The sequence below is a fragment of the Balaenoptera acutorostrata genome, chromosome 9 (assembly GCF_949987535.1).
Source record: "Balaenoptera acutorostrata chromosome 9, mBalAcu1.1, whole genome shotgun sequence".
Taxonomy (NCBI): domain Eukaryota; kingdom Metazoa; phylum Chordata; class Mammalia; order Artiodactyla; family Balaenopteridae; genus Balaenoptera; species Balaenoptera acutorostrata.
The window spans coordinates 68,793,882-68,821,030 of NC_080072.1; the positions used below are offsets into that span (position 1 = coordinate 68,793,882).

The following is a 27,149-nucleotide window of genomic DNA, read 5'->3' on the forward strand; positions in this document are numbered from 1 at the left end:
GAAACAAAAACGGAGCTGGAGGAATCAGCCCCCCGGACTTCAGACTATACTACAAAGCTACAGTCATCAAGACAATATGGTGTTGGCACAAAAACAGAAATATAGATTAATGGAACAGGATAGAAAGCCCAGAGATAACCTCACACACATATGGTCACCTTATCTTTGATAAAGGAGGCAAGAATATACAATGGAGAAAAAAGCTTCTTCAGTAAGTGGTGCTGGGAAAACTGGACAGCTATATTTAAAAGAATAAAATTAGAACACTTCCTAACACCATACACAAAAATTAACTCAAAATGGATTAAAGACCTAAATGTAAGGCCAGACACTATCAAACTCTTAGAGGAAAACATAGGCAGGACACTCTATGACATAAATCACAGCAAGATCCTTTTTGACCCTCCTCCTAGAGAAATGGAAATAAAAACAAAAATAAACAAATGGGACCTAATGAAACTTAAAAGCTTTTGCATAACAAAGGAAACCATTAACAAGATGAAAAGACAACCCTCAGACTGAGAGAACATATTTGCAAAGGAAGCAACTGACAAAGGATTAATCTCCAAAATATACAAGCAGCTCATGCAGCTTAATACCAGAAAAACAAACAACCCAATCCATAAATGGGCAGAAGACCTAAATAGACGTTTCTCCAAAGAAGATATACAGATTGCCAACAAACACATGAAAGGATGCTCAACATCACTAATCATTAGAGAAATGCAAATCAAAACTACAATGAGGTATCACCTCACACTAGTCAGAATGGCCAACATCAAAAAATCTACAAACGATAAATGTTGGAGAGGGTGTGGAGAAAAGGGAACCCTCTTGAACTGTTGGTGGGAATGTAAATTGATATAGCCACTATGGAGAACAATATGGAGGTTCCTTAAAAAACTAAAAAGAGGACTACCATATGACCCAGCAATCCCACTACTGGGCATATACCCTGAGAAAACTGTAATTCAAAAAGAGACATGTACCACAGTGTTCATTGCAGCACTATTTATAACCTCCAGGACATGGAAGCAACCTAAGTGTCCATCGACAGATGAAAGGATAAAGAAGATGTGGCACATATATACAATAGAAGATTACTGAGCCATAAAAGGAAACGAAATTGAGTTATTTGTAGTGAAGTGGATGGACCTAGAGTCTGTCATACGGAGTTAAGTAAGTCAGAAAGAGAAAAGCAAATACTGTATGCTAACACATATGTACAGAATCTAAAAAAAAAATTGTTATGAAGAACCTAGGGTCAGGACAGGAATAAAGACACAGATGTAGAGAATGGACTTGAGGACATGGGGAGGGGGAAGGGTAAGCTGGGACGAAGTGAGAGAGTGGCATGGACATATATACACTACCAAATGTAAAATAGATAGCTAGTGGGAAGCAGCCGCATAGCACAGGGAGATCAGCTTGGTGCTTTGTGACCACCTAGAGAGTTGAGATAGGGAGTGTGGGAGGGGATATGGGGATATATGTATATGTATAGCTGATTCACTTTGTTCTACTGCAGAAACTAACATACTATTGTAAAGCAATTATACTCTAATAAAGATGTTAAAAAAACCCATTATATTTTGAGTAGGTAAACAACAATATCCACTACAAGTCTTAAGTCATTTACCAGCTAAAACGGACTTTTCATCTCTTGAATTACTACGATATTTTATGGACTTTATCTTAGTCTTATGTTTTCCTCATATTATTAAAATTTTCTTTTATATCTATGAGGCTTTAAGCTGCTTGAGGAGCAAGTACCTATATCTGATTCATGTTTTTATTCAACTTCCCCCTGTCTAGCATCTAGCATCGTGCTTTGTTAATATACTCTATGTAGAACTAATGAAGAAATAAATGCATGATGGAATGATCGTTTAAAATTATTTTCTTGAAATATAGGTTCTGTTTTATTAGAAGAGCTCAAGCAAGTTTGGCACAACATATTCAGATATGGAAAGGACTCATTCATTAGAGAAAAGCTGGGTACAATGGTGTCTACGACAACTTCCATTTTAATAGTTCGTTTACCTCTTGAAGATTTGGTCTTTTAAGAGGAGGACGTCTTTTAAAAGGATTCTTCTTAACTACATATCTTTTCTAATCCACAACTAGTCTGTAAAAAAATGGTACTTGTGCAGACACACGAAAGGAAAGTACAAAGTAGTTGGGAGGGATGGCATGTTAGCCTGCTAAAGATTATGCCTTTCTGTACAGGAAGAAATTTGACCTTAGACAGTTCTTACTTGTATTTAAATGAATAATACTCACTTAACACTGTTATTAGATAAATTAGTTGATCTTCTCTTGAAAAGGTAGTTTCTTCTTATCAGAATTTTAATTATATGAATAAAATGTACAGAGTTTTTAAGCTTCCAGATTCACTTTGGATAAAGTGAATATAGAAGCTATAGTTAATACTCACCTAAGTGGAAGCTACAGTTAATGAAAACTATTTTTACATAACTTTATGTATCAGAAATCTCGCCTCAAAAATGCTTCACTCAAGCATTACACATTAAATCCAAATTGATCTCAAGACCCATATATATAGTGGCTTATTTGAACACTCCACTTTGGTGCCTCATGGTCAAAAACTGAACTTATGATCTGCCCTCATCAAACCAGTTTCTCTTCTAATGTTAGCTGTCTTAGTAAGTGCCTTTTTCATCCACTGAGTTCTTTTCAGAAACCTGGGAGTCATCCTTGACATTCCCTTTTCTTCACTACCTTATATCTAATTCAAATTTTGTCAAGTTTACTTCCCAAATGTGCAAAGTGTGTCTTGACTCTGTTTACTTCTCTCAGCCGCTCTTGTTTCTACTCCAGGCCACCATGATCAACTGCCTGGACTTAGACAAATAATCTCCAAACTGGTTTTCTTGTTTCTAATATTGTCTTTCTCCATTCCAGTACTCACACCTTCACCAGGTTGTTAATCCCCTCATTAAAAGCCTTTAATAGCTTTCCATTGTTCTACGGATAAACATAAATTCTATAAGATTTAGATAATATGGTTCCCACCTGTTTTTCCATCCTCATCTTTCAATCATCTCTCTTTCTTCCTCACTTGACTCCATCCACACCCACCTTCTCTGTTTCTGAAATGCACTAAGTTCTTTTGCCTTTAAAGCCCTCGCACATCTTATTTCCTGCATGTGAGGTATTCCCTTCACCTTTCTCTCTCCCTACCCACCCCCCACCCGACATAGCTAGCACAGCTAACTTCTACTCATCTTTCAAGTCTCAAAGATTATTTAATTTGCCAGGGAATCTTTCTCAGAACCTCTTACCAGTTTAGGTTAATTCCTCCTACTATATAAACTCTTATAGCCCTCTGCACTTTTACCTAATATCATGTATAATGGTCATATTAAATAATCATTTGTGCAATTATTTGTTAAACATGTGTTTTCTCCTTTACACGAGAACCACCATGAGGGTAGACACTGTGTCTATTTTTGTTCATCATTGCATTCCCACTACCTACCACAATGCCTAACATTTAGTATACATTCAATAAATATAAATTAAATGAATTAATACTGAAAGCATTATCGAAGAAAAAAGATTTACTAAATGATTCTATTTGTCAAAGCATAGTTCATAGAGAAAGATAAGATGTGGCCAAATAGGAAGGGAAAGTATGAGGCAACAAGTCACAGCAAAGGTGTTCTCCACTTGATTTTTTTAAAATGTGCCTCACAAATAACAGCAATTTTTCTCTACCTTATACCTTCCAGGCACTGATCTTGACTTTACTCTGTGTATGTTTCATTCTTTTCTAGTCTTAGCCTCTCTCCAAATTGTTCTCTGTGTAATGTCACTCACCAATTTCTATAGATTTTTTTGTAATATCATTACATTAAAAAAATCCCATTGACACTACTGTATTACAGACTGTGGTTATTTTATTTTTAATCTTCTGCAAAATCTCCTAAAAAACATCTTCCTATCCCCAATTCATATAGCACTCTGATGTCAAATTAATCTTTGTAAAACAATTCTCTGTTCATGTCACCCACAGTTCAGAAGTCTTTGTTTGCCCTTTGCCATCTATAAATCTAGGCAGCTTACTTTGGCATTCATTGCCTTAGTCTCAATTTTTTCATCTGTTTCTTATGTGAATTATCTTTTTCAGTGGCCAGTCATATATTCTCACATCCACAATTTTGTTCATTCCTTTTTTTTCTTCTTCTTAGGATATCTTCCTTTCCTACTTTACATGTTTTTTACTCCAAAATGTATTTCCTGATTACTCCTGCGGGCAACCATGTTTTTTTTTCTCTGAAATTTAATCTCATCTACATTCTAGGATTATCACTTGATACTAGGTAATATTTTCTATCATTTATTTTATTGTAATATATAGGAGCTGAATCCCCAATATCCCCTATATATTGTAATATATAGGAGCTTAATCATTTGAAAACTTTATTGAGGTCCCAGCATCTAAAATAGGAGCTAATAAACTAACTGTAGTCTCTGATAACTCATGGTAGTACCAGCATTTAGAATGGTATTTAGTATACAATATAGCCTAATGTATATTTAGAATCAATCATGATGGATATCACTTAGTGAAAGGGAGGTGGGCCAGATGAACAGACTATCTTGAGGAATATCAAACATGCAGAATATTGCTAGTAGAGGAGCTAACTGAATTCACAAGCCTTGAGATTATTCATGTTTTGATGGTATCAGCTTTAGTTGAATTGTTCCCTGACGCAAGAGAGCATGAACAAAGGGCATTTCAATGGAAAGAATGGCATGACCAAAGGCTCATGTGTATGTAAGATGGGCTAATTTGATAAAAAAGGGGAAATTGCTCACTCCATGTGGAGACCATTAGATTATTATCCATTTTTTGTAGGGGAAAAAAAGTGAAGCTGTGTTTACATGAAAAAAAAAATCTTTTGTAAAGACTGCATAAAACAAAATCTTCTTTCCTATACCAAGCTATCTTTTTTGAGAAATTGAGAGAATTTTGGTCAAGAAAAGAACAGAATTGGAGTATGTGTAGGTATGTAGCAAACTAGGTAAATAAAACTATACAAACTGAAAAAAATCCTGAGCCAATTCCCCATATTCTTACATCTACATTTCAAGTTGTATCTCATTTGCCTGAACAGATAAATGAACTATTTCCTGATATTGATGTATTATAAATATTGTTGATTTACGCATCCAAATGATTACTTTTATAATTTGGATTTTTTCCCCTTCTTCAGTGAGATGTTGGTATTGATCAACATTTAACTGGAAAAGAGAAAAGAACTTAAAATCCTTGGAATTCAAAACATATAAAAATTATCTTCCATATTCTTACATTTGGGGATGAAAAAATAATCTATTAGGTAATAATTATGAAAGTAGATTATTTTCTGGTTAATGGAAGTCTAACACATCAAAACAATATAAATTGGTTCTTAATGGTAAACTAATATCTTGCTTTGATATTCAGAGGAGCATTTGAAAATTTGATATACTCTGTTCCTTGGCTCCTTAACAATTTATTTACATATTTACAAACATTTTAGATGATACCATGTTGATCTGAGAGGCTTGAATATTATTTTCACTCTGCAAGTAACTTGGTCGTTAAAGATTTATTTCTTAGCGTTTTGTTTTTTAAGTTTCATTTTGATTTGTTTTGGTTCTGATTCCACTTACTTGAAAGAACTCCTAGACCTTTGCTGCAGGACATACTAAGTAATGGAAGAGTGAGTTATGGAAAGCAGGCAAGTAGGTTATTTTATTTTGTTTTGGTTTTGCTGAAAGTGTGAGCTTGGGGGCTTTCAAGGCATTTAAATTATCATGTGTGCTGCTTATCCACAGACACAAAGTATCTAAGACAGACCCCATAAAATCATTCACATTGTCTTAATATGTCTCCATCTTTACCTATAGTGACCAATGTCACATGTGGTGAAAAATTTATATTTAATATCAATAGCCTAATTTTTAATTCTATAGTCATATTCAAGGATATAACCAGATAGGACAAAGCACAGAGGTAAGGTGCATGAACCCCTAAAGACCTCTCCTCAAATTCAACTTTTTCCTTCATAACCTGGTGACCTATGAATCATTTTTCATCTTGGAGTGGGAAATGGTGACATTGTAACATCATTTGTGTTTAGGTGGTAATATCATTGTGTATTTGATATGTGGTCATATGAAGTTGAAAAGTCACCACTTCTAAAAGCTGTCATGGTGACAAAGTGAGGAGACCTTGGGAAAAGTCGAGGCTTCCTTGGTAGACAGATTAAGTCTTTCATGGCCTCCTGCCTCCAAGTAGGAGTGCTGGAAGGCAGAAAAAGTGTATGGTTGCAACTTTTGTCACAAACACTCATTGCTAGTTGAGTAAAATATTTTCTTTGGATTGATTTTGGAAAGTACTGGTAATGTATATTACATTAAGAACTTTGGAAAGTACTGGTAATGTATATTATATTTCTAGCGGCCTAGCTGACATTACTATGGTTTGGAAAGTTGAATGCATTGAATGCCCATTTAAAAGGGCATTTACGCATCCAATGATCCTAGAAAGATGGATCACTGTTTCTGGTTGAAATTACATTTTAATAGAATTCCAGCAAAAACAATATGCATTTCAATAAATTTCATGAAATGGCAACATTTTCAAAATGCAAAAGAAATAGCAAGAGTGATGGTGGTGTTTGACCCAGAATATGGAAGTTGAAAGTTCTGGGAAATTATGACAAGCTACAGAATCTGTAAGTTGCATCCTGGCTATACCTTTATAGTATAAAGAAGGAGTTTTAAAGACATAATCAGGGTCTCAGAAACATAGGATGTACATCATTACATAGGATGTACAAGGTTATCCTAACCCTGGGGTGATAGTGGTAGGGAAGAATGTGGGGAGCAGACCATGAAGAAGGAGAGAGATGAATTTCATGTGTACTGTCATGGAACACAGACTTGTGGTCTGAGAGTAGTGCTTTAAATATTCTAGTTTTCCTGCTATATCCCCATCATCTCTGCATATGTTTAGATCAAGAGTTGGTAAACATTTTCTATAAAGGGACAGATGGTAAATATTTCAGGCTTTTCAGGCCATATAGTCTCTGGTACAACCACTACCTCTATAGCCATAGACAATACATAATAAAACGGGTGTGGCTGTGTTTTGACATCACTTTATTTACAAAAGTAGGTGACAAGCTGATTTGACCCACTCTTTGTCTAGATTCTTGCTCAACAAGTCAAATTTTGCCCAGATCATGACATTAGCCTCCTTCCTATTTGTAAAAACAGTCTTTATATCTTCATTCATTTATTCAGGAAATTTTATAGCACATCGAGTACATACCAGACCCCATGTCATACAGTGTGATACAGTAGTGAAAGAAGACAGTTTCCTCTAAAAGTTTTTGTCTAAGAAACAGATGATAAATAAAGAAGCAAGTAACCAAGATAATAAAAAATCACTTTATTACAAAGGAAACAAATACTATGATGTAAAAAAAGTAATTGAAGCTAGGAGCTCAACTTTAAATAGGGTAGTCAAGGAATGTTTTCTGAAGAAAGTGACATTTAAGCTGAAACCTGAATGATGGAGAAAACTAGCCATATCATGAGCCTGGGGAAAGAGTATTCCAGGAAAGGGAAATGAAAAGTATAAAGGCTCTGAGATGGGAAAGTGCTTGGTATATTTTGAGAACAGAAAGGAAGACTATGTGCCTAGAATATCAGGTATAAAATGAGATTGTAGATGAAGATGGTATCCAGATCAAGTAGGGCCTTGAAGGTCATGGTAATGTGTGTGAAATGTTTTCTAATTGCAATGAGAAGCTGCTGAAAATGTTTTATGAGGGAGATAACAGGATATCATGTATATTTAAAAAAATATTCTGGTTGCTAGATAGTGAATTAAAGAGGAGAAGCAAGAGTGGAAGGAAAGAGATTAGAAGTTTCTGCAGTGGTTCAGATGAGCGATTCTGAGAGTGGTTGCAGTGTAGAGAGACACAAGAGGGTGGATTTGATATGCATTTTGGAATAGAATAATAGGAATTGCCAATGTATTGGATATGACAGTAGGGGAAAAGAGGAGTCAAAGATAACTCTTAGATTTTTGAATTGAACATCTAGGAGGCTGGTGGTGACATGTACTGAAATTGGGATTGGCAGAAGAGAAATGGATGGGGGGATGGAGTGACTCAAGAGTTTGCTTCATGCTTTGGATAAGTTGGGTTTAAAATGTTAATGAGAACTTAAGGAAACATATAAAATGGGAAATTGGATATGTGTTTGTAATTCAAGGGAGAGTACTGAACTAAAATTTTAATTTTTAGTGGTATTATCATACAGATGGTATTTAAAACATTGAGCTTGGTATATGCTTCCAGCCACATGGAATAAAGGCCTGGACATACCCATATACCTTAAACAAATAAAAAGTAGGACAAAAATATAAGAAACAATGGTTTTTCAGAAATTGAACCACCAGCATCCGAGAGAAGGAAAACAAATGAGGTGAATCCTACTATTGATCCAACATACTGCCTTAAGAGAATCTCTAGGCTGAAGTGCAGTGGGAGAGAACCCAAATGGACCCTCACAGTTTCCCTGAGTTGAGGAAACAGAGCTGAGAATGCAGAGAGAAATTTATAGGTCAGTGCACAGGAGAGAAGAGATGTGGATGAGAAGACAGAGCCCTAGAAGTTGGAAAAGGCTTTCCCTTGAGTCTTCAGCTGAGTACTGATCAGACTTTATGTGAGAAAACTACCTGAGACTGGGGAAAGAGGAATAAATGCTCTGATACTCTCTCCTCCTTCCAGGAGGTAGAGCTAACAGTGGAGAAACCTGGAGATACAATCTTCATCAAGTGATTGAAGTTAACATCGTCAGTAATAATACATATTGATATCATATACCCCCGATGTGATGCGCTCAGTCGTGCACTTCTCCTTTGTGGTATTATTTTCAAAAATCTATGACACAAGCGTAATCATGAGAAAACATCCGACAAACCCCAAGTTCATGACTACTATTCTTCTGAAGTGTCAAGGTCATGAAGGATAAGGAAAGACTAAGGAACTGTCACAGATTAGAGGGGACTAGAGATATATCCTGGAACAAAAAATGGATATCAGTGGAAAAGCTGGGGAAATCCAAAATAAATTAGTAGTATTATACTGATGTCAAACTCTCACTTTTAATAATTATGCCTTGGTTATGTGAGATGTTAACATTAAGGAGAAGCTGAATGAAGGGTATAAGAAAACTCTACTATCTTTGCAACTCTTTTGCAAGTCAAAAATTATTTCACCATAATTTTTTTTTAAAGAGCAAAATTAAGACTTTTCAAATAATAAAGCAGAGCACTGACACATCACTGGTGGAAAACTCTCCAATTAACCACACACATACATATAAACCGATGATGTTCATTCACTCCTTAAATATAAATATACTGGGGACTTATAATGGGTCAAGCACTGTGGGGTTTATAGAAACAAATGAAACATACATGTTCTTTTAGTTGCCAAAGGGGATGATGAGTGTTATTATCCTTGAGTAGAGGGAGACTGAGAAAGTTTGAATTTACAATAATGAAATTGGTTTCGGGGCTCAGCCATAAGTGTCTTTGAATCATCTTCAAAGTCTGGTTATCTTCAAGGTGGATGTGTATTGGGAAAACCAAGATTTCATAAGAAAATAACAAAACTGTATAACTGAAATACTTCTAATCTCTAATGTTTGTGCAAGAATCATTTTTTATTGGTGTTTGATGATCACATGTATTGTAGGCTTCTTCATTGCCTGAGTGAGTTTCTAGTTTGATTCGAGTCAATAGCATAGGTGTTAGGGCAGGCTTGCTAAAGTATCTGAGGTGTATGCTGAATAGTCTTGATGTATTAATCAGTATTAATGTTGTGAAATCAATATCTGTGTGTATTCTTTACCACTTCCAATATTCCTGTTCTGCACCTTCTATTAAGGAACACATTCAACAGAACTACTTTTCTATCTTTTCTCTGTTCCTTTGTGAATGGTAATATTTAAGGGGATTATTAAATATATTAAAATAAGTAGACTGAATTTCAAATGAATGAAGAAAGAGGTATTTACAGGATTTGTATGCTTCTGGAATGCTCCTGGGACTTTTTGCTGGCAGTGTAGCCTGTAAATATTTAATATTTTCCAGAAATTATCCTCAGAGGCTCAATCCATTAACTCAAGTGCATGCTGCAAAAACAGCTTCATATACTATTGACAGTACGTGAACAGAGGAAGGAAAGAAAATGAAATGGTTTTTCTGTCAAGTGCCATGATTTAGTCATCTCTGTGTTCTATGGATTTAGTTCAGTGCTTGGCAATACTGGAAGTTCTAAATTCAACTTTACTGAAATTAGTGAATAAATGAATGAATATATATTCCAGGGTTTCATTTAAAGAGCTTAAAGCATCACAACCTTTTCTATTGTCTCCCTAAGTGTCCTTGGCAAAGCCAATTTCTAGTGCAGTTCAACTATTTCAGGAATGTTTCCCATATACCAGTAGATGGCAGTCCCTCTTCACTTCTCATCTTTATTTAAGAGAGAGAAAGGAGGCAAGAGATTGAAAAAGAAAGGGATAGAAATGAAAACAGATAAAGATAGATTTTTAAATTCAGCACATTGTGTTTATTTAATTTTTATGAATGGATTTTTTTTCAAAGTGAACTGTTAAGAAGCAGGGGCAAGTAAAATATGTCTTAAGTTAATTGGAAATAAGTCATCAAACACAATTGACTTTGTGCTAGCTCATCAAATTTCATACCAATGAGTTATATTTTGATTAAATGACACTGTGTATTTTCTTCCGAAAAATAAGCTCATCAAGAGCCATGTGGAATATATGGTTTTTCTGTGTAAATGTCACCTAGTTCCTTGCCAAGGTGAGTACTCCAGGTGTGGTAGGCATCAGTTTTTTTAGGATCTGGGGGTTCTACTTTGTTTTCAGCCTGATACCTTGGAGAGTCCTTAGGGAAAGCCTCAAACTATTTTTGTCTCCAAAGTGTTTAAAATTTGTTGAGCAGCTCAGGATGCTGCCAACATCCAGACAAATTCATGCCCTAGCACTGAAGCATAATACAGAAAACTGCCCCAACAGGAGCTCATTATACATTTCCACAGAGATTCCCAATATGTGAAACACATTGATGCAGTCAAATTGCATCTCTGCTACAGTAGTTGCTAGGGAGCAAACTGAGATCACCAATTTCATTTCCTTTAGAACGAATCCTTACTTGAGGCTTAAATCATGAGTGCCAGAATAATTTCCTCAACCTCTTCCCCTCATTACATTCACCATTCCTCCATCTACTTCAGCCGTCTCACACTGACCCAGCTACGAAAGGAAAAAACATGACTAAAGCCTGGGGAACAATTCAGAATTTTAAATAGTGAGTCCAGTTTCCACTTGATTTTTGGTATCCTCTTATTTAGTCTATTTTACAATTTGTCAACAGCTGAAAGCACAACCTTAAACATTTTTCTAATCTACAACCATTGTTAACTGCAGAACACAGGTCATGGGAAAAATACATTTTTCTTGAAAAGGAGTATCTTCTCACATATTTCTCATGAAATTCATTCCTCTGAAAGTAAACTGCTATAGGGATAGTTTGACTAATTTTATATTGTATTCAGATCTGTATTTTTATTTAGTTGTTAATATTTAGGAGATATATAAAACCAACTATATAGTTATAGTAGAAACAGGGACTGGTAGGAATGATATAAACAAATTGCAAAGGACACAGAAAGATACTTCATGTTTACAGTGAACATATGTGTTTTCCCTTGACCTATCTGGAAATAACAGTCAGAATGCACACAAGTCAACCATTGCAGATACATACTCTATTATAATTTTTGATGTTTGTGTATGTTTCCCCATTAGACTTTAAGACAGTTGAGGGTAAGAAATGTTCACATTAATTAATTCATGCAATCATGCTTTTATTAATCACTTATTGCATACTTAATATGCAACAGATTGGGGATAAAATAATGAATAAGACATAACTTCTGCCTTTAAGAAGCCTAAAATATGTAAAGGCAAGGCAGACACATACAGGTAAAGTCAATAAATTATGGGTGCCATGATGGAAGTATGTATTGGCTACAGTGGAATCACAAAAGATAGATCTTTTCCGTCTATAGGAATGTAAGGTGGAGTGATGGAACGCTTCATTAGAAAGGAACTCTTGAACTATTTTGAAAGATGTACAGGAGTTCAGTGTGGGAATTTAAAAAGGGCATACATAGTGTGGTTTATTTGAAAAGTGAAAATAATTTGTGTGAGAAAGTGCAAAATATAGGGTGGTAAATGTAGATAGAAGTATGGTCAGGAAAGCTTTTCATGTCATATCAAGAAATTTGGACCTTATTTTCTGGGCACTTAGAGTCAGGAATGAGTTCTGAAGGAAAGTGACAATCTTATTTGCATTTTTGAAATTTCACTCTGATGGAGGTATAGTGGATAGATTGAGGGGTGGGAATTTGGCAGCAACGAGATAAGTTGGGAGACTGTGATAGTTTAGGCAAGAGATGGAGGATGAGATGAGTCCAAGAGAAAAAATTAACAAGCTCAGTTTTGGATAGATTTCAACTAAGGTGCCTGTTGGGATTCCAAGAAGAAATATATAGCAGCATTTGGAATCAAGGGAAAACTCTGGATTAGAACTGTGGCTTTGAGAATCTATCCATATATAAATGCTGACTAAAGCCATGGATATAGATGAGACCATCTAGTGAAAATGAAAAGAGAAGAAAGGACAGACCATTGGAAAATGTAATGTTTAAGGTGTAAATGAGTAAAAAGGGGCTCTAAGATGAAAAATATGAGAAAGGCAGAAACCAAAGAAGGAGAAAGTGGCCTTGTAGAAATAAAGGTAGGAATATGACAAATGCAGAATAGAGGTAAAATAGGGTAAAAATTGACAAGAGTCTCTTGAATTTGGCAATTAGGAAGTAATGAGGGTCTTTTCCAGAGTGGTTTATATGGAGTAGTGGGGTAGAAACCTGAAGGTTGAAGTTTGAAGAGGGAGTGGGAGGTGAGGAGGAGGAGATAAATATATAGATTATTCTTTCAAAGAACTTTATGGAGGGAGAAGAAAGAGATATCAACTAAGTGGGTGTTAATGTATATATTTGGAATTGACCTTACCAAGCACACTTTTTCATCATTACAATACCATTTGCAGACATAAATGTGATCCATGTAACACCCAGAAACATTCATGTTCTATAAGTGAATGTGATTCTCTATCTTAGAACACTTAGCTATATAATCAGGTGGAACAATTAAGGTGTAGTATGGTCAAAGATGAAAGCTTATGGCCTTGTAAGGGAAAGCAGAGTGGAATCCATAGCTCTACTTTTGAAAATTCTCTTTGAGTTTTCCAGATGGATGGGGTTTGTCCTTGCTCATCATAGTTTTGTCTTGTGGGTTGGGAGCAGAGAATTCCATAAGCTATGTAAATGCATGACTGAATGGAATGAAGAGGAACTATTAACTCATAAAATGTGAGAGCTGGAAAAGCCCTCATCAGTCATCTGATCACAAAAAGACCTGTACTCTGAAAACTATAAGATGCTGATGAAAGAAACTGAAGATGAAACAAACAGATGGAAAGATCATGTTCTTGGATTGGAAGAGTCAATATTATTAAAATGACTATACCACCCAAGGCAATCTACAGATTCAATGCAATACCTATCAGATTACCAATGGCATTTTTCACAGAACTAGAACAGAAAAATTTTAAATTTGTATGGAAACACAAAAGACCCTGAATAGCCAAAGCAATCTTGAGAAAGAAAAAAAAACTTAATAGCTTTATTAATAGAATCTCATTTTCCTAAATAAATCTGTGTAATACCAATATACAACACTGATAAAAGTGGAATTTAATTAATATAAACTTATAAATTTAGATTTATAATAGTTATATATTTTGAACTTAATAAGAAAATTAGTCTGTTTTAATGAACACAAATGTCTAAAAATCTGAACCTGGAAGTTGCAATTATATTATCCCACAGCATCCAATTTATTTATGTATTTTGCTTTGATTGTACTCCTCAAAGAAAATCCTGAATCACACAAGTAAGTTGTTGTAAATGGTAACAATTTTTAAAACAGATCATATTGGAATCTTAGGAAACTCAGCAAATAAACTATCTGAAAGGGCAGGGACACTTAATATTTGTCTATTCATACATGGATTATAATTAAGACTATTATGAAGCATCCATTAAGTGTATTATAATGTATGAAGTTTTTGAGGCTTAAATTTAACTTAAGAAAGGCTCACCCTCTCATAAATCTTTTATTGAATGATTATTGTACAATGGTCTGCAGATACAAAAAATGAATAGAGACATAGCCTTTGCCCTTAAGAAATTTAGTGCAAAGGGAAAATTAGGCTCATAAAAATAAAAGCAACAAAATATCAAAGGTGAACTGAAAGAAGCAGGCAGTAATGTATAGGCTACAGTGGAGAAACAAAATGAGGAGAGAGCTCTATATTGAGGTTGTGGAAGAGAGTTATATGAAGCTTCCTGGAGGAGATGACACTTGCTCTGTTGTGAAGGATGTTTAAGAATTTACCAGGTTGACAAAGTTGGGGAGAAAACTAGTAGCTGATAAATGATATTATGTCTAAATGACTGAAAATTCCTCCTACCATTATGTAACATTTGCTGAAATTCTTGTCAGAGATACAAGAGTCAAGAAATAATTCTTATATAGTAACAATAAAACCACAGAATGGTATTATCATGATATGATAATGTATGAGTTTACTTGTACAAATTACTATACCACAAAGAAAACATGGACCAAGCAGAAATACCCAAGCATTGACTGGTATTTGTGTGTGTATGTTGCCTGAGTGCTTTAGTAGTGTACTCTCTGTTTATGAGCAGACATGTACAGGCCTGGATTTAAATAAAAGGTCAGTGTCACAGTATAAGCTTTATAGCTGATGACATATGTACAAAAAATCAAATATATGTAACCACGAAAGCAAGATAAACATCCTTTTCAAGGTTTATACAAAAACACATTAATATATTGGAGATTGGCAATAGGTGAAACTTCGGCTTATAACACATTTTAATACTCACTTACTCATTCCCACTTTTTTATTTTTATTTTTAGAAATTTATTTATTTATTTTATTTTATTTTATTTTTGGCTGTGTTGGGTCTTCGTTGCTGTGCACAGGCTTTCACTAGTTGCAGCAGGTGGCGGCTACTCTTCATTGCAGTGTGTGGGCTTCTATTTGCGGTGGCTTCTCTTGTGGCAGAGCATGGGCTCTAGGCTTGTGGGCTTCAGTAGTTGTGGCTCGCGGGCTCTAGAGTGCAGGCTCAGTAGTTGTGGCGCACGGGCTTCGTTGCTCCGCGGCATGTGGGATCTTCCCAGACCAGGGCTCGGACCCATGTCCCTTGCATTGGCAGGTGGATTCTTAACAACTGCGCCACCAGGGAAGCCCTCCCACTTTATTTTAGATACTTAAAAATATTTAAAAACTTAAAGAGATATTTGTATACTCATGTTCATAGCAGTATTATTCGAGATAGTCAAAAGGTGGAAGAGACACAAATATCTGTCAACAGATAAATGGATTAATAAAATGTAGTATATAAATGTATTATATACATGCAGTGAAATATTATTCACCCTGAAAAAGGAAGGAAATTCTACACATGCCACAATATGGATGAAACTTGAGGATATACTAAGTGAAATAAGCCAGTCACAAAAGGACAAATACTGTATGATCTCACTAGGATGAGGTAAATAGAGTAGTCATTCTCATAGAAACATAAAGTAGAGTAGTGGTTACCAGGGGCTGGGGGAGGGGGACATGGGGAGCTGTTTAATGTGTGTAGAGTTGGGTTTTGCAAGATGAAAAGTTCTGGAGATTTATTGCACACCAGTGTGAATATACTTAATACTACTACACTACGCACTTAAAAATGTTTAAGACAGTAAATTTTATGTTATATGTATTTTACTACAGTTAAATACATACATATATTTAAAAATTAAACTAGAATAAAAGACTGATGGAACCCCTGCAGCCACTCTGGAACACAATTTAAAAGCCATTGCTTTAACCCATCAGCTCAGAGGTGAAACTTTAATGTAGAGCACCTAACCAAGTTGCCCACATGTGCCTAGAGTGTTTGTGGTAGAGCAGGTCTAGGACTCTTTGTACCTGACTCTGAGTTGAGTTCTTTCTGTAATAAAACACTTTTTAAAAATCCCACTTTGTCCTCAAGAAAGCCTATTCCTATCACTAGCACTCCTACAAGTAAAGGAAATTAGTACGTATTACATCTGTTTTTATCTTTCCTTTGTTCTGGCAGATAGAAAAAATATTATGTTTCACTCTTCATTTTGAAAAAGAATGCTAGAAAAATGCAGACCGCAAATAGATATTCAGATTTAAGAAATACACGAATTCATTTCCATATTAATAATTAAAAAGAGTTTCTTGTTAAACTTGGATATCTTTGCTTCTTGTGGTACGAGCACTAATACGTTTGTTTGATTTCTTTGTGGTTAAATTGTGGTCATAAACTTATATTACAAAACAAATGAGCAAAAAATGAATTTATATAGGGTTTGACTTATTGTATGAGAGGTTTTATACCATTTTAGAAATGAGTGGCATCACATTCTACAATCCTGCATCTTGTAAAACGAAATGGCAGAAAATTAAAAACAGATTGAGAACATGTTTAAACTAAAAAAAAAAAACCCCTTATACTCCAGTACATTTAACCAAATATAGATTAACTCTGGGAAAACCTATAACCATTGCAATTTGCTTAGTTGTGTTCACATGCTATGATATAACTAGAACAAAGTCTGCAATTACGCAAGTAGTAAATGTAACAGCAGTCCTTGAAAATCAATTGTACATGTTATGATAGCATATACTTAATTCATTTCATCTGTATCAACAACTATATTTGGATTTGTAAAGAAAAGCACTTTTTTGTTGTCTTAATAGTAAGACTTATTAAGCACCTGTTAAATGTATTACAACGCATGAGGTGCTTTGAGGCTTAAAGTTGACTTAATAAAGGCTCTCCCTCAAATGGTTAATGGTAGAGAAAGACTAGACATCATTAACAAAGATTCTGTGTGAACTTTGTGAACAATTCTCTCAATGCCTCTCCTTGATTCACTTTATCTTTTGCATATTTTTTGCTTCTTCTCCCATTCTCCTGCTTTTCCACTTTTTGTATTTGATCTGATTACCTATTACCTCCTTCCTGTACATCCTTTTCATTTTTGTATTCACGTACTAATTATACAGCTTTTCCTTGATTTACATATGTTTTCTTTGTTCTCTGTGACTGACTGTAGGAGACAAGTGTGTGAAGAAGTTAAGGGAGAGGAGTGATAAGCGGTAGATAATTGTGTAATGTGGCTGAAAAGATTGAGGCTTTTGATATGAGTCATAAGGTCACAAGTTACCTTTGCAGTATAAATATCTGGATTTGACTAGAATGCTGTGAATAGGTGTTCAAGGAATGAATTTGAAAGGAGGAATCAAAAAATAGATATTTATCTTTGCCTGGATAATGTACCGAAGAGATAGGAAAGCAACGCTGTACCAAATGTAAAGGAAAAAACTCAATCCATGTTCTTCTAGAAAAATTATTTTCAACAAGAAAAAATTTGAGAAATATATGTTTCACTATGTCTGATTCTAAGATTATTGCATATATCATGTTTTCCCAAAATTAAACATCCAATTATTTTTTAAAATTCTTTTCATTTTTGACCATGCCCTGCAGCATGCAGGATCTTAGTTTCCCAACCAGGGATCAAACCCATGCCCCCTACATTGCGAGTGTGGAGTCTTAACCACTGGACCAACAGGGAAGTCCCCTTTTTAGAATCTAAATTTCCTAATAGTATGATAAATCTCTATTTCCCCAGAATGATGTAGGCTAAAGTATTTTGGTTAATGGAAAGTTCTTGTTAACTGAGGCTTGCCAAAGAGCTCATATTTTGCACTGAATCCTAATGTTTTGAAACTTGTAACAAAGAATTAAGATTTATTAAATACCTCCAGTAATTGCTAGTTCCTTACCAAAACTTCTTAAACATTGAAAGTATAGAATTAGAAGTCTTCAGGCCTCTGTTCCATGTTCCATCATTCTTTAAAAGTGTAACAAATTTAATAAGATAGTCATAAGTATATTTTTAAAGAAAGCTACTTTATAATTATACAGTGGCTTTGTAACACACTCCTTATTTATAATTATCTAGTATTTTTGTAAAATACTATGTACATTCAGCTCTGAATATCTTGATTGCAGGGACTTAGCTTGTTCCTCTTTGAATCCTCAGCATACTTCTTTGCATATAGCAAATAGTAAATATTTACAAAAATATTGAATTTGTGACTTAGGGCTTTTCGTTCCGACACAGGAAAGAGGCTGAAATCCTAGAAGGCTACCTATTAATGATATTTTCTCAATATGATACTGTGTCCAAAAAGGATCAATAAATATGTGCTCTCACTAGGAAAGATATTGGAAACAAAATGAAAAAAACTGCTTATCATAAATTACCCTAAATTGTTGAAATAGCTACATGTGGAAGTTCTGGTTCTCAGCCTCAAGAATACTACAGCATATCTGAAGGCAATTTAGAGAAAGTACACACAGCTTTTATTAGTAGAGATCAGAAAGTATAGGCTTTAATTTGACTGACCTTAGTTATAAAAAAGTATCTTACATTAGAATTGAATAAGAGACCTATAGGAGAAAATAATTTTGGACCTTATTTTCCTCTCATGACTTGAGTACTTAAGTGACTGTGAAATTGCCCTTCTAAGCAAAAGGAAAGAAAACAAGAAAATATTTACACTTCTGTGATTATAATGTTTCTACAATTAAGAGTCATGTTGAAACAAGAGCCAAATAGCAATGGGATTAATTAAGTAAAAATCTATACATCCTCTGTTTCTTATCATGATTATATGAGCTTCTCTCTGTATGTTTGCTGAGGAGGAGAGAACAGCCCAAGATATTCAGCTATTTAACTATGATTTTTGTGGTTAATTTCCCAGGAACGTAGTATTTGTATATGAGGTTTGTGATGACCAGAAAACTTATATGTTTGTTATAGGTTATTCTGTTTGCTCACTCAGCCAATAAAATTTTTTTTAGTGGAAAATTGAATTTTCTTACTTAAGCTGTAAATTAATTTATTAGCTTTGAGAAAATTAATTCAGTGCTCTATAAATGAACTCCACCATCATATAATCAATTCAATACCATGTGTGGGTTTTCTGGTTAAAAAGAACGTTTTGACTAGCTCTCCTCTATAGCTGCCAAAAATTAGTGTTGCCTTTGACAGATCTAATTTAAATGTAGTATGAAGCTTGGAGCCTTTTACACATGTGACAACAGCTTAAAATATAGGACTTTCACTTAGAAAACAAAATCTGGGAGTAGTAATCAACTAAGATTCATGAAGACAATGGATATTGTTAACATTGACTTATTTACTTGGAAATACTTAAACTTGAAAGAGTACACCTGAGACAAATTAGAGTGTATAAGTAAATACTAAGAAATGTTAAAGGCTTAAACATGAATTAGGTCAATAAGGTATTAGTTCAATTAATGACAGATGAAGTCAAGATTAAGGTAGGAGAATATCACTAAACTTTTTGAGTTTGTATTAGGAAAAATTACTCTGCTTCTTTACCAAAACATCTTTAGATGCTACCATCAAAGTATTATTGGATTAGATAAAATGAATTATTCTGGCTAGTGTTAGAAATCTGTATATGTAAGAAATATATTAAATATTTGCAATTAGATGATGATATTTACAATATTTAAAATATATTCTAATAGAGTTACCATATGATCCTGCAATCCCACTCCTGGGCATATATCCAGAGAAAACTCCAATTTGAAAAGATACATGCACCCCGATGTTCATAGCAGCACTATTTACAATAGCTAAGACATGGAAGCAACGTAAATGTCCATCAACAGATAAATGGGTAAAGAAGATGTGGTACATATATACAATGGAATATTACTCAGCCATAAAAAAGAATGAAATAATGCCATCTGCAGCAACATGGCTGTAACTAGAAATTATCATATTAAGTGAAGCCAGACAGAGAAAGACAAATATCATATGATATCACTTACATGTTATATCTAAAAAAATGATACAAATGAACTTATCTACAAAACAGAGAAAGACTCAAGAGACATAGAAAACAAACTTATGGTTACCAAAGGGGATGGTGGTGGGGGGAGATAAATTAGGAGTTTGGGATTAACATATACACACTACTATATAAAATAGGTAAAGAACAAGGACCTACTGTATATCACAGAGAACTATACTCAATACCTTGTAATAACCTATAATGGAAAAAAATCTGAAAAAAAATAGTATTGAATCACTTTGCTGTACACCTGAAACTAACACATTTTAAATTAACTACACCTCAATAAAAAAGCATATTCTAACTTCTACCTTCTAACATGCTCTATGTAGAATTTCCCTTTCCTGTCTCAGGCAATCCCATAACTTTCTGGTCACTTTTGGGTAAAAAAAAAAAAGTCTACTGCAGTACAGTACAATTTAAATCAGTTGAGTATTTTAAGTTCATATTCTTCCTTCTGCATAACTTTTGCTAACCCTCAGCCTGAGGGTGTCATTGTAAAGAAGGGCAAAATCAGCTCTTTAACTCCTCTCCTGCCTTTTTCTAGGATCAGAGATGGGGAAATGTGCAGAAATCTTTTTACTTAATTGGTGCCTTTGTAATCTTCTTGGTTTTCAATGAGATGGGTATGGCCAGCATTTAAATGGTGACTCTCATGTGGAACGTGTGAGGTCATCACAGATTTTGTAGGTTTTCCCACTGAACAGCTTCATAATGTGGAAGCCATTCTCTTCACACCTTCCGTGAGTTCTCTTTCCCCGCAGTATATCATTTCTGTTGTTGCTGGAATCAGCTTCTGAGGTGGCTACTGAAGCCGATTTACCTTCTTATCTGGCTCATGGGAAATTCCCACACCCTTATCATGCCAAACAGTTTGAATGTTGCATGTCTCACTGCTATCTCCACTTTTCACTTTGCATAATCTCTCCACTCTCTCTTCCTTCTTCACAAATGATCTTGAGGGCCATAGGTAGATGTCCACCTAGACAAGGGGATGCCATCTTGTCTTCTTGCGTGCACCCCAATCTCTATAAATAGTTCTCTGGGAGCCTCCTAATTGGGATGAGAGGAGCAAACTTTATCCTTCCTTTGTGAAGGGAGGATGTAAAATTTTACTAGGATATCTACACTTCCTACAACTCTATTCATGGACCCTTTTATTTCCTTTTTTTTCTCTCATATAGTCTTTTTTAATATATATATAGCAAGGAAGCACTCATTTATTCTCCACTTAAATACCATACTTGAGATTTAAAATCACGTTTGGCAGTGTACTGCAGGATGCTAAATAAGACTTCACACATGTTGCTTTGGATTTCTTGATATCTTGTTATGTTTTTCATCATCCATTGGAACAATTAGTTCAGTTTCCTAGAAACATTTGAACAGTAGTTACGTGTTTGCCCAATAACCCAGTACCCTCTGGGTTTTTGAAGTGAAGAATGTTACTTGTACAAGTCAGAATTTGATACCAATTAAATGGTGACAGCTTTGCCAATAAATGAGAATATGCTCTTCCATGGCTAGGAAGGGAGACTGCCACAGCTGACAGGTCCCAAAGATACATGGACTTCTCATATAGTCTTGAGGGGTACCAGGAGGGTTGATGGTATCTATTTCTCTCAGTTAACCCTTCCAGAAGCTCTCTTTAGAATGCTTGTGTTGGCACTTGGGTGCAACTCTAAAGCAATTGGAAAAGTCAGGTTAACAATCAATTACATATATATTGAGCTGGAGATTTGCAGGAATACTTTTTCTTCCAATGTATTTTTTTATTCTCCCCCTCCCCAATTTTCAGATACAATAAATTACTTGAAGAAGATACTATTTAATGAAATATTAAAGACTTTAGAATCATTCTATCCTCCATGCATTCTCTCTTTAAACCTGAAGACTCATCTATCACTTAAAATTCAACCCCCTCTTTTTTAAATTTTTTACCAATTTCTCATGAAATTAATTATTCATTTAAATAGTTCTCAACTTTCTCCTTGGAGACCTATGATGACATTATGATAAAAGAAGAATAAGTTTTATTACTGTGAATTTTTTTTATAGCTAGTAATTATTTAAATGGTTGGAAGAATTGTAGTTCATCTCTTTCTCACAGACATATAAGGGCCAATACAGAGTATGTACATCTATGGGAAAAAAATTAAATTCATATATACTTCATGCCTGAAAAATTTTTTCATTTATATGTGTCTATATGTATTTTGTGGTATTCAGAATGAAAATAACTTTCGTCTCCCCTCAAAAATAGTCTACTTCTAAGAAGACTAAGCTAAGAAGGTTTCTTCCATTTAAAGACAAATTCTTTACTTTGAAAAGTAAAATATAATAGTTGATTAAAAATTCAGTTTTTTGGACTTCCCTGGTGGCCCAATGGTTAAGAATCCACCTGCCAATGCAGGGGACACGGGTTCAAGCCCTGGTCCAGGAAGATCCCACATGCCGCGGAGCAGCTAAGCCTGTTTGCCACAACTTTTGAAGCCCACGCACCTAGAGCCCGTGCTCCACAACAAGAGAAGCCACCGCAATGAGAAGCCCGCGCACCTCAATGAAGAGTAGCCCCCACTCGCCGTGACTAGAGAAAGCCTGTGTGCAGCAATGAAGACCCAACACAGCCAAAAATAAATATAAAGAAATTAGTTTTAAAAAATTCAGTTTGTTAAATCTGATTGAAGATTCAGTCCAAAGCTATTTTGGAAGACTAGTATTTTAATTTGCATGCTGTAGTTTTTTATGCATTTATCTTATGCAGCTGTCTTCCAGTTTTGTGAAATAGTCAAGCAACTGTTGATAGGTGTGTTGAATTTAGTAAGACTGCCTTCCTTACTTAAATGATCTGTTTCCGTTGAACTGCAAGTTAAAGATGACCTCATGCTTGCTGACACATTATTAGTGATTGATTGTTAAAGGAATGTTGATATTTCCTTATGATGCTTATTTTGCTTCTTCATATATCATGTTGACCTTATTTTTTGTCCATTGTACACTTTCTGTTTTCTTTGAGAAGGACACAAGATAAATGTTCATAAAACAAGTTATGAATTATATCATGGAAAAAATCCAAATAGGAATTATCTGCTTTACAAGTACCAAATCTATCTCTTCTAAAAATATAAAAATAAAAAATAAAAGGCCTTTTTTATAGGACAAAATTTTCTCTTATTTATGCCTATTATTTATTTTATCTTTGAGTTACCATTACTTAATACTTAATATAAAAGACTCTATTTTAAAAATTTTCTAATACAGTAAGTCCTCTACATATGAATGAATTCCATTCTGAGAGTACTTTCATACGTCCAATTTGTTCGTTAAGTCCAGCAAAGTTAACCTAGGTACCCAACTAACACAATCGGCTATACAGTACTGTACTGTAATAGGTTTATAATACTTTTCACAAAAATAATACATAAAAAAACAAACACAAAAAATAAAGAAACCATTTTTAATGTTACAGTACAGTACCTTGAAAAGTACAGTAGTACAGTACAACAGCTGGCATACAGGGGCTGGCATCGAGTGAACAGGCAAGAAGAGTTACTGACTGGACGAGGGAGCAGAGGTGGGAGGTGGTAGAGCTGAAGGACCGTCGGCAATAGGAGACTGAGGGCAAGCTGCAGTTTCACTCACGCCTGACGTTGATGGCACAGGCTCTGGTTCCTTGCTGGATTCAATTCTATCTACCCTCTTGAAAAAACGATCCAGTGATGTCTGGGTAGTGGCTCTTTTTTTCTTGTCATAGATGACATGGTAGCCCTGGATTGCATTCTGAACGGCTGCTGCAACCTTTGTGTACTGTTCTATGTTTGGGTTCTGTGCCTCAAAAACTAAGAGTCGCTCCTCAAATAAAGAAAATCCCCTTGCCATTTCCTTAATCATGAATCTCTTGGGTTCTTCGGTTACTTCTTCCTCTTGTCTTCTCTCTTCATCCTTTCTCTGGGCCTCCAATTCCATCAGGTCTTCATTAGTAAGCTCCTCATATTGCACAGCAAAAGTACTGTGAAGTACACAAAAGCACAACCGCCTGTAGAAGCTGCACACATGTGACAATCTACGCCAGACACGTGAACTAACTTACGTGATTGGACATACAAACGCATGTTTGCATCTTTGAAAGTTTGCAACTTGAAGTTTCATATGTAGGGGACTCACTGTATTTTGTTATAACATGTCATCTAACTGAAAATGTTTTAAAAATTTTAAATTAACTTGGTAACATCTTAGAGTCATTTCATTAATTCACTTATCCTTTTATTCAACATCTTTTTCTAAACACCTGCACTGTACCAGCATTGAGCTAGATCCTGGAAATATGCTGGTAAACCAGAGACAAAGTCTCTGCCCTCATGGAGCACAGCAGAGTCTGGTTATGGAGATAGGAAAAGAGAAATAACTAATAAATGTATAAACTAGAAAATTAAACATTGATGAGCATCTGAAGAAAATAAGCACAGGGCTCTTATAGCACTTAGTCCATTGCAATTTGTGTGATAAACTCATCAGTTATTTGGTGTCAAGTATGCAAAACACATACACATGTGCTTTCACTCTCCTAGGAAATCACTATAGTTTGCTTGAACTTTAAAAAAAATTCCATCAAATATAGCTTTTCAATTATGATAGCTTTGCTATTTAAAAAAAATACACAATCACAAGTGAAGTAAAATGGACACAACAAGAAATTTAGTTTTCATTAATAGTCTGTGACAACTGTGAACAACATGGGATACATGTGCCCTTAGGATGAAGCCTAATTCTCCAGCCTTATCTCTCACTGTTCTTCAGTTACCCTTCTCCACCCATGTTCCAGTCTTAGTGAAGTCCTTGCTACTGAACATGTTTTATTTTTTCTTGCCTTTGGCCCTCTGAATGTACCATCTCCCATATTTTCTACATTCCCTACATTTTGTCTCCCTCCCTCCCCCTACAGAGCTATCATGTCTCAGTTTAGACTAGTGGTTTTCAAGGTGTGGTCTGCAGAAGCATCAGTATTACCTGGTCTTGTTAGAAATGCAAATCTCAAGTTCCATCCCAGACTATGGACTCAGGCACTGTGGGGTGGGACCCAGCAATCTGCGTTTTAACAAGCCTTGCAGGTGACTGATGTACAAACCTGCTAACATTTGAGAAATCCTGGTTTAAACTTTTTCTAGAAAGTCTTCCCAAACCCTCCACAGATGAGTGAGTCTGTGTATATAGACTTCTTATATATATTTCTAACACAGGGTTGGCCAAACTATAGCCCCCCAGACCAAACCCAGCCTGCAGCTTTTTTTCTTTTGTAATAAAAATCATTGGAATAAGATCACATCCATTTGCTATGTCTATGGCTCTATTGAGTTACAATTGCAGGAGGCAACAGAGGCTGTATGGCCTCCAAATCCTGATTTATTTTGTATCTGCCCCTTTGCAGAAAAGAAAAGTAGGGCTGATTCCTGCTCTAATACTGTAGCATAGCACTTATTATGCTAAATTATCATTAGTTGTTTATTTACTATTCCTTTATTGCCAGGTACTTTTCTGAATTCTGGGATGCACTCACCCTCATGGAGCTTACATTCTGGTGTGGGTGGGATAGACAATGAGCAAATAAATATTATTCCCTTATTCAATAACATGATTGGAATTGTATATTGTTCACTATGGTGTCTGGCCCAGTGTCTGGTTCATGGTGGACATTCAATAAATATCTGTTTTTTTCCATTTTTAAAAATTGAAGTATAGTTAACTTACAATGTTGTGTTAGTTTCAGGTGGACAGCAAAGTGATTCAGTTCAGTGAATCTTTTTCAGATTCTTTTCCAGTATAGGTTATTACAAGATACTGAGTATCGTTCCCTATGCTATATACACTAGCTCCTTCTTGTTTATCTATTTTATATACAATTGTGTGTACATGCTAGATAACCATAAGTTTGTTTTCTATGTCTGTGAGTCTATTTCTGTTTTGTAAATAAGTTCATTTGTATCATTTTTTTAGACTCCTCATATAAGTGATATCATATGATATTTGTCTTTGTCTGACTTACTTCACTTAATATGATAATCTCTAGGGTAAATATCTATTAATTAAATGAATTGCCAAATGAATGAATGAAAAAATGCCACAGAGTGACAGGAAAGGCAGTTCTGTTTGTACATGAGAGTCAGAGCACATGTAACTGACCTGTCTTGGGATTATTTTACTCTTCCCTGTTCATAGCTAATATCCTGAGATTCTACACTGAGTGAGTCTCAACCCTCATTTGGTGTTTGATTGCCACAAAAAGTGCTACATACCTCAGATAATATTAAAAAATTTAGCTCAGCTTTAAAGTTTTAAAATAACACATTCTTTTAGGAGAGGAAGCAAGGTTCATATCTATATGGCAAGCACAGTGAGTCGTGAGCCATTTCTGCAACTCCAGTAGTTGGGAATGATCACATTCTACCTTGCTATGGTATTTTAAGATATAGGCTACAGATATGAAAAATACTTTGGATCTTGGTTGAGTGGTTCATTATTTAAAGCACCAGGATAGCCTTATGTAAAATAATATTTATCTGTATTGAGAGAGTAGCCATTTTACTTTATGTTGTTTACATCAAGAAGAAATTATGAAAAAAAAACCCATAACATTGTAAAGCAATTACACTCCAATAAAGATGAAAAAAAGAAGAAATTAATCTCAAGTCACTACCAATTATATATGTCATACTGATGGTAAAAATTCTGATCCAACATATTACTTTGTTCACTGGCAAATTCTATCCAATACGATCAAGTAAGAAAGGATTTTATTTTATTTCATCTGGGGATATATGTATATGTATAGCTGATCACTTTGTTATACAGCAGAAACTAACACACTACTGTAAAGCAATTATACTCTAATAAA

At 34.9% G+C, this 27,149-nt stretch overlaps 1 long non-coding RNA gene and 1 other non-coding gene across 2 annotated transcripts in view; one reads left to right on the forward strand and one right to left on the reverse strand.

The window, feature by feature from the left end:
* LOC103001966 (uncharacterized) overlaps positions 1-27,149 on the forward strand; it is a 164,282-nt gene that overhangs the window by 48,323 nt on the left and 88,810 nt on the right. The window lies entirely within an intron of this gene.
* Positions 21,701-21,831, reverse strand: LOC114238684 (small nucleolar RNA SNORA24). Its single transcript, XR_003623998.1, has one exon. It is a non-coding gene; the product is annotated as a small nucleolar RNA SNORA24 (small nucleolar RNA).